Source organism: Fukomys damarensis, unplaced genomic scaffold (genome assembly GCF_012274545.1).
Source record: "Fukomys damarensis isolate Sample0158 unplaced genomic scaffold, DMR_v1.0_HiC HiC_scaffold_14, whole genome shotgun sequence".
Taxonomy (NCBI): Eukaryota; Metazoa; Chordata; class Mammalia; order Rodentia; family Bathyergidae; genus Fukomys; species Fukomys damarensis.
The window spans coordinates 71,455,761-71,464,972 of NW_022900926.1; the positions used below are offsets into that span (position 1 = coordinate 71,455,761).

The window sequence follows — 9,212 nt, forward strand, 5'->3', positions numbered from 1 at the left end:
GAGGCTTGAGAATTTATATTTCTAACACGTGCCAAAGTGACACTGATGCTGATAATCCAGACGCCACACCGTTCCGTCATACACCAGAGAAGTTACAGGATTTTAACCCAAGTACCACAGCCATCACTGATTAGCCATTCTAGCAGACTGCGAACACAACTCCCTGGTGTTTGCACTAATCCTGAGTCCTAGATGATGCACCATGTCCGTTAATTCAGCCTGATGGAGCCTTTCGTAGCTTCCCCCTTGGTTTGTTCTTACATTTACTCTTACCTTTGCCCCTACATGTGCTTCTCTGACTCCCACTCGTCAAGTTCTTGTCTTGCAGTGGATAGGCCACTTTATCCTGGAGCAGGTCTTACATATTCCCTTTTCTGGATTGCACTGGAATCTAGTGCTTGTTATGAGGCTGGAGGCAAAAAGAAGAGAGGGAGTGGATCTGAGAAAAAGCTATTTTGCAGAAAGAGGACTTGGGGGAAATTAGCTCCCAGCCTCCATTTTGTCCCACAGGTTCCTTTCCTCAAGGTCAAACCTTTCTTTGGCCCTGCAACTCTGCAAGTCTGCCAGGGAGGCCAGGTCTTGTTGTTAATTGTAAGGACTGTAGGTTGTTAAGACACCCTTAAGGTTGCCACAGAGACTGGACTCTACACAGGTGTTCTTCAGTATGTATCCATTGGTCTTACTACAGCATGTTTTTGTTTTGTGAGGCATGGTCTCACTATGTAGTTCAAGCTGGCTTTAACTACGTAGCACAGGCTAACCTTGAACTTGCAGTGATCTTCCTGCCTCAGCCTCCTGAGTGCTGGGATTACAGGCCTGTGCCACCATGCCAAGCATGTTTTTAATATATCTTTTTGCCCATTTATGCTCTTTAGAGCTTTAGGAAGCCAGGTGACTCCCCAAGAGATGGGGGGGGAAGGATAGGGGTAGGGGAAGTCAAAAGAATTAAGAGGTATTATTTACATGGACCAACCCCTCATGATAAATGTAATCATCATGTACTACAAATATATAGTAAGGAAAATTAAAGAAAAAAAATAAAATCACTACCCTTGACAGAGCCACTAGGTATCACAGCCACTTAATCTCCCAGTGACTTATCTTCTGCTTATTCTTCCTTCCATGCTATGACCACGATAATTTGAGTTAGTGTGATCCTACCGTATGCAAATTAAGTGTCCACTTCCGTCCTTCAAACTTCTCCATTCCTCACAAGGTTGTCCTTAAGCTCTTAAAACACCATCAACCCAAACACAATTGATTGCCTGACTAGGGTACCGGCAAGGAACAGCAAATACACCCAAACTAGCATAATTTAAATAGGGAATTATTTACATAGCCTACATGGGGTCTGGGAATATCACAAGAGCTACAGCACAGACAGCCAGGAGCCAGTAACATCTGGGCACCACCACCCTAGACTTCAAGAGTAGGCTCATGAGGAGAAGGCCATATAAAGAAAAGCAGTGACCATCAGATTAGTAACTGGGCCTGCAGCAACCTCGCAGAGAGGGAGCTAAGGGAATAAATCTCTCCCCATTTTCCCACCCTGCTAAGGATCTCCAGGGGCAACACACGAGTGGAGGCCAAAGGCAAGGGCACTGGTGAATATGGTAAGTGAGTGAGCCTCCTGGGGGGGAGGGTGGGGGGTACAAAAATCTTTAGTGCTATAAGAAAGTTCTAAACAACTGTACAAGGCACTTGCACAAAGCAGGCACTTGGATGGCTCCAGAGGTTAGACAAGAGACTGGGCTGGTGTATACATGTGAGTGATCTTAGCATAGAAATGAGGCCAGGGAAGTGGGTGAGATGACTTAAGCAGACAGAATGAGAAAAACGTGCGTCTAAGAAGTTCCACTTAAAGGTCAGGTAGAAGAGGAAAAGACGATGAAGGGGGAGAGGGAGAAAGTACAGAAGAGATGGCCAACTCTGTTGAAGTCTACTGAGATGTCACAGGACACGAAGGCCAAGGGGTGCCCCTGAGATTTAGCACCATGGAGGTCACGTCATGTTTGACAGAAATGCTTTCAGGAAAGGAGCAGGGGGGAAGCCAGCCGAAGGAGGACAAAGAGTAAACAGGTGTCGAATAAGGCCCCAAACAATGACTACGCCCAGCTCTTCCGATCAGTTTGAAGACAAAGAGGAGAAGAAAAGAGAACGGGAAAGAAAATGTGGGGTCCAGGAGTGGAATATTTTAGAATGGGACTCAACAAAACACGCTTAGATGCTGAGGAAAAGGACCCATGAGAGATGAACAAACAGATAAAGAGGGTAAATAGCAACAGGCCTCTTCTGAGAAGGCTGGAAATCAAGGATAGGGAACAGATTGACTTTGTAAAAAGACAGACAGACAGCAGCTCCATCTTGTCCGGAGGGAAAAGCAAAGGAGGGGCTACAGCTCTAGGTGGGCTCATAGGGGCTGGTGGCAGGAAAGGAGGTAATTTCCACCTGAAGGCTTCTATTTTTCTCTGTGAAGTAAAAAACGAGACATCGACTGAGAGTAAGAGATGAGATCAGGCCTCAAAACACTGAGAAATGGAGAAAATCTGAAATGGTTGTTCAGAGACACTGAAGGATGAAGGGTGAGGGGACAGGAGGATTCCCTGGGGAGGAAATGGTTTGAGGCTCAGAGGTGGTGATGACCTGGGAAGACTGCAAGGCTGGGGGATTTCCCCATGAGGAGGCTTTCCTGCCTAGAAGGAGACTTAAAGAAAAGGACAAAACAGGCTAATAAATAGGGCACTGGCAAGATAATGATGAACACAATGGCTTCAAAGAGAAATAAAGAAAAAGCAGATAAATGGCTAAGAAAAAGTAGCACTGAAGGCCTCAGCGTGGTGAGGAAAAGAACAGGTAGGCAAGCGGGCTGCAATGGGAGATCTGAGAGGTAACAAAGTCTGAGGTATGATTGGGAAGCGGGTGCCAAGGTGATTTAGAGTCACAGTGTTGACTAGGTTGCCCATGGATGCAGTACCTTCCCCCTGGAAGGCACCAAGGTTGAGAGAGAGGTACAGATAAAGTGGACAGGTAGAGCCCTTAGGGTGAAAGGGAATGGCCAGGAGGCCAATACACAAAAACAACAATAGCTGAACTTCAGAGGAACAGTCACTGTTACAGGAGGCTTTGGAGGCAGCTTCAGGGAGGGACTGAGGAGCTGGCCATTCCTACTCCTGACTGGGTAGGCACGATGTAGAATACTTAAGCGCTACAAGGGAAGCAGTGTTCTCTGGGTAAGGACGAGCTTCAACTCAGGCAAGGCAACTGGAGGCACTCCGAGGAATGAAGAGAGCACCAGAGTAGAAAGTGTCAGAGTTGAAATACCAAGTCCCCCTGATGTGAGCAGAGGCAGTACAACTGACCGGGGACTAAGAGGGGAGGTGTCACAGTCTACGAAAGGAATTGCGATTACAATGATTTCAAAAAAATCAATATCCGTGTCCAGAAAGCATAATTCCTACTTTTCAAAGTCCTACATGTACTCCAACGCCAACCGTCCTTCCTTTCCAGTGGTGTCTTTGTGCTGGTCTGGCTCTAGAGAACAATGCTAACCAGCAAGATTTTCTCCATGCTCAGGACTGTCCTTGACGTACCTCATTCCAGCTGCAGTTTGCTGAGTTTGGCATCGTATCTACTTTTGTCTCTTTATTTCCTAGTTTACCAAGTGTCACGGTTTAAATAAAAACACTCCCCTCACCCTACCCTGCATCACCACCACTAAAGGCTGTTTGGGGCCAGCAATCCCTGGATGGTTTCCTTTGTCGGCTTCTCACCACATCCTTTGACCTTGGACTTAAATGCTGTCCTTCAGTGATTTTCTCTGTATTGTTCTACCCCCTTTTGCTGTAATAGTCACTGGACAGAGTCCACAGAGGCCTCCAAAGCAGAAATGGGGAACTTTGACTCGCTCTACCCATGGGACAGGTTGTACTTTCACTGACTTCCATGACAGAAAAAGAATTTTCAGGACATGTCCATAATAGGCATAGTGGGGTTTACTATAGAATTTTTAAAGTACACACTCAAAGAAATAGAGTGGCGGCCTTCAAAAGAGAGAGACATGCTTATGGCCTTGAGCTGGGTGCATTTATGGGGGACGTGGGAGTAGAAATCTGTAGAACTTATGAATCTGTGAAAAGAGAGGATTCAATTTACAGGTGAAAAGAGACACCTCTTTCTGCAGGGAAAAGGAGATGCCCGTTCTCAGGTAACGGTCCTCACAGGTGATATGGAAAGGCCCATCGACAAGTATAAAGGAACGGCCCAAGCTTATTGTGTCTCAGGAAGGAAAAACTGTTTAAGGGTGTGTGTCCCAAACCTGCAGTTTTTATTTTTATAATTATGGTTTTCCTTGTGCCTTTTTACCTAGCTTTATTTCTTTTACCGTACCTCAGTATCCACCCTCTGTTTTCACTTACTCTTGAGACATCCTACACAGTGAATGGAGTTAACAGACAGGATGCCCCCCTGTCATCTTACAAAGAGATAACAGAAGGCTAAACTTTAAGTTCTTTCAGTTGCACCCTGGATAGTATATAAATTCTACAGTTATCATTAATAAAAACAAAAGTCAGGATGTAAATAGCAAAACTGAAGTCACCAATTTTTCCTTTTACCTTTCCAGAAAGCCCTTTTCCTTTGGTTGCCTTGTAACTTAATTACTAATTCTTACACTACAGACATTTTTTTTTTTTTTTTTTTTTGAGACAGTGTCTCACTATGTAGTTGAGACTGACCTGGAACTCACTGTGTAGTCACTGTGTAGCCCAGGCTGGTCTCGAACTCACAGTGATCCTCCTGCCGCAGCCTCCCGAGTGCTGGGATTACAGGCGTGCCACCACTCCTGGCTATACTACAGACTTTGACTTCACCTTGAGGAACAGATCACAAGTATTTGGCTCCTGCTTGGCTTTTCCTCATTCCTGGAGAAGTATATCATGCCCAAGGCTGATAGGCCAACTCAGAATAAAGATCCAGTTGAATGTGAAAATCATGATCAGGAAACTGGTTTCACTATGCAAACAGGTTAGCTTAGAGTAGTCATGGAAGAAGTCATTGCCATCTGGAGATTTTTCAACCAAAACTCTTCCCATAATTTTCAACCCATCAATTCAATGTCCTCTCTTCCACATTGTTGTTATTGTCCTGTTGGATTTTATTGTTGCCTTTAGAGTCTTTGATATTTTCTGGGTGGCTCTGTGGGTGAAGTGATTCTGTTATTAGCAGTATGTTGTTGTTGTTGGTACCAGGAATCGAACTCGGGACCTTGCGCTTATGAGGCGGGTGGCGGCATCACTGAGCTAAATCCCTGGCCTGCAATATGTTTAATACCAACTATCACTGAAAATGTTTACAAACTGCCTCAACACATAAATTGTGGCCTACCAGACCTCAGCCCTTCTCGAGGGAATAGAAAAATGGCTCATACTAGAGAAAGCCACCATGATGCGGGTAACCAGACAAAATTTCAAGAACAACTCCATGGGCCTGTCAGTTTGCTTTTTAGTAACATAAAATAAATGAATGTATAGTTAACTGTTGCTAAAGAAGATTTTCTAAATTACCAAGGTATTTAATATCAGACTCCTCCTAAGCAGAAGCCCAGTTTAGGAAGTTGACTTGAAGATACCCTGATTTGAGGGTATCCTACCTGTACCCGTTCTAAAATAATTTTGCTAGCATCTAAGGCAATTATCTTTTTCCTTATAGGCATAACTCACATTAGCTACATCAGATGAAAGTGATGGCCTTATATTCCTTGATTGTGGGAATGGTTTTCTTGGTTTCTCCTTTCCTGCTAGCTATGAGCAAGTACTTACATGGAACCCTGAGCTGAAGCGGCTGCTTAAAACTTGAAGGGAAGCAATCTCAAGGTGATTCTCTGCTTGTGGAAAATAGAATGAAAAGAAAAGAATGGGTTTCTTCTTGACATGGTTGAGCCGCTGACTGAGCCAGCTCTGGAGTCTACCTTACTTCTGAAATTTCAGTTTTGCAAATTAACAAATTTCCTTATATTTAAGTCAGTTTGCTATAATTGTTTTTACCTCAGAAATCATCACAAGTATCACACATACTCATAAATGGCCCAGTCTATGAGAATAAGCACACCGTAGGTATATGAGTTCTTCAGGGTCATTCTTGTTGATTTTTTTCTTCATTCCACTCAACTTGATTCCTAGTTATACTGTGAATTAACTTTCTTGTATTTCTTTTGCTTCCCCCATTTTTGCTAATTCTCAGAAATCTTTTTTTTTTTTTTTTCCCCGTACCGGGAATCGAACTTGGGCCCTGCACTTGTGAGGCAGGCAGATTAACTATTGAAATGTAACATTTACTTCAAATTGAATTTAAACTGGAGTTGAATCTATCTAATACTTTCAAAGTGTTTAAAGAGCCTCTGTCAGTGGCAGAAGGAGACTAAAGTCATCAATAGGGCAAGTACACACTAGAACTGTCTCTGGAGTCGGTGAAATTCCGGGAGGTCTCTCAAATATCCTTAGTATCAGCAGGGCCTCCAAATATTTGTACTCTCACCTCAGGCTCTCTTGTACTACCAAAAATTCTTGGTCTACATATGATCTTGTATCTTGTCAGTGAGTGGGGGATGCTGGAATTGGGACTGGAGAAACCCAAACGGCTGAAATTACCTTGTTCACAATTTTGATGAAATCTGAAAAATTTCTAGCCGATATTTCTTCAAATACTTTTTCTACTACTTCATTCTCCTGTTACAAGGCCACTGATGAGTATGTGCGGCACTTGTGATGCTTTCTGAGACAGCAACAAAAATTGTGTTAAATTGACTTCAATATAAGGAAATTTACTTCACAAAACTGAAATTCCAGAGGTGGGGTAGACTCCACAGTCGACAGTCCAACCATGAAGTTTGCTTACATGTAGACCGCTTGATATTGTTCTACAGGTAAATGAAGGCTTACTGTTTTACATTTCACCTTTTTCTGTCTGCTTAACAATTTCCGTAATTTTCATGTTGCTAGTTCCTAACATCATAATGACTGTGTCAGTTTCAGATATTGTGTTTTCCAGTTCCAGGATTTCCACTGAGTTCCCCCAACGTTTTATATCTTTCTTGAAATTTCCCTTTTCTTCACCTAGTATATGTGTATTTCCCTGCAGGTTCTTTAACATATTTATCATAGTAAGTTTTGTTTTTTGTTTTTGTTTTTGTTTTGTTTTGGTGCCAGGGAACAAACTCAGGACCTTGTGCTTGCGAGGCAGGTGATGGAACCACTGAGCTAAATCCCTGGCCCACTAAGTCTTTGTTAATTCTAACATTCAGATCATCTGTCAGTCTGTGTTTATTTTCTGGTTTTTCTTTCACTTTAGGTTACATTCTTATGCTTCTTTGCACAATTAGTAACTATTTTTAAAATTGTACACTGAGATTTTGGATTGATAAATTAAAGAGACTGGCTTTTCCTGTCTTCCTCAGAAGAAGGTTCACCTTTGTTTTATTTATTTATTTTTTTTTTTGAGACAGGGTCTCACTACATAGTTGAGACTGACCTGGAACTCACTATGTAGCCCAGGCTGGTCTTGAACTCACAGCGATCCTCCTGCCTCAGCCTCCTGAGTGCTGGGATTACAGGTGTGCGCCACCAAGCCTGGCCTTTTTTTGGGGGGGGGAGGATTGACCTTTGTTTTAGCAAGCAATCGAATCACTGGCACAGCACTGTATATCTCGATCCTATGGAACAAGTTCAATAGAACTTCTGTAATGTCTAATACAACAGACATTAAGTACACATGGCTCTAGGAATTTGAAATGTGGCTGGTGTGACGTAGGAACTACATTTTAAGTTTAATTTAAGGTCTTGTTTTTTGTTTTAGATGGGGGTCTTGCTATGTTGCCCAGCCTGGCCTCAAGCTCTCAGGCTCAAGTGATCTCCTAGCCTCAGTCTCTCAAGAAACCGAGACTATAGGTGCAGGCTATATGCCTGGCTTAAAATTTTATTTAATTTTAATGAAGGTTATTATATTGAATATTGCAAATATGAAGACTTGGTTTTAGGCTTTGTTACGATGGGTCTATTTTGGTTTTGCCTTTATTCCTAGGGCACAGGAGTCCTGAGAAGCAGCCCTTACTTCCTGTCACCTCGGTAAGAAGCTTTAGGCATTTTTCAAGCCTCTGTAACTTAGTGGGAATTGAACTCTAAGTTCCATCTGCCCAAAACAAGGCAGCAGCTCTTTCCAGCCTTCCAGCTGGATGTTTTTCCCTGGGTGCCCTGCACCTACCCTGAAGATGCATAATGAGAGTAATTTGTACATAGATTTGGGCTCCCCTCCTTATAGAATTCTCTGCTTCCTTACTTCCTGCTGCTATGGAAGCCTCCAAACTCCAACCTGCAATTCCCAGGCTCATCTGGGCTGCCAGTTTTTGCTTCAGCTCCATCACTATCCACCTCACTCACACTGTTCCCTTTTTGCACGGGTCATTTCTTTTCCAGTTTTTGTCTGCAGTACTAAACCATGTTAGTTTTTTCCTAGGACATTCAAATAGGTTTTGTTGTAATTATTTCGTTTTGGGTCCAGAATTTGTAATTGTCTTTGGTAGGAGGACTAATCAGATACAATTTCCTCTGCCATTATCAGAAGTTGGAACTGATCAAAATGGCCAAAATTATATACTAAAATACTGAGTTTAATGGGAAAGCTTGGCTATCCTTTCTTTCTAGCATACTCTCCTACATTTCTTTGCAGCAAAACCTTGCAGGGGCTCAATATTTGCTGGACAATTTCTGAAAATTGAAAACTTTCTTGATGAAGGGATACTTTGAAACATTATTTTTGTTTTGTTTTTTGAGACAGGGTCTCACTGTGTAGTTCAGACTGCTCTGGAACTCACTGTGCACCCCAGGCTGGTCTCGAACATGCAGCGATCTTCCTGCCTCAGCCTCCCGAGTGCTGGGGGATTACAGGCGTGCGCTACCATGCTTTTCAAACATTATTGATGGTCCATATTTACAGTGAATGATCTTTTCCTAAAAGTAGTTTCTCATATGAGAGAGGAGGTTCTTGGATGTGTCTGTCATCTGATTGCAAATACTAGAAAACCTGCCACAATTTTTGTTTAAGCAAAAAGAGGATATATTAACTAGAATAGGTTAAAATTCCATAGTAGGGGGCTGGGGATTTAGCACAATAGCACTGCACCTGCCTCACAAGCACAGGGTCCTGAGTTCAATCCCTGGTAC

General features: G+C 42.9%; 1 long non-coding RNA gene across 1 annotated transcript in view; it reads right to left on the bottom strand.

Annotated features, from left to right (window-relative positions):
* Nucleotides 1-9,212, bottom strand: part of LOC104860565 — a 10,494-nt gene that overhangs the window by 697 nt on the left and 585 nt on the right. Inside the window, exon 2 of the long non-coding RNA XR_779726.2 lies at nt 274-409. This is a non-coding gene — a long non-coding RNA (uncharacterized LOC104860565). The remainder of the gene's footprint in view (nt 1-273; nt 410-9,212) is intronic.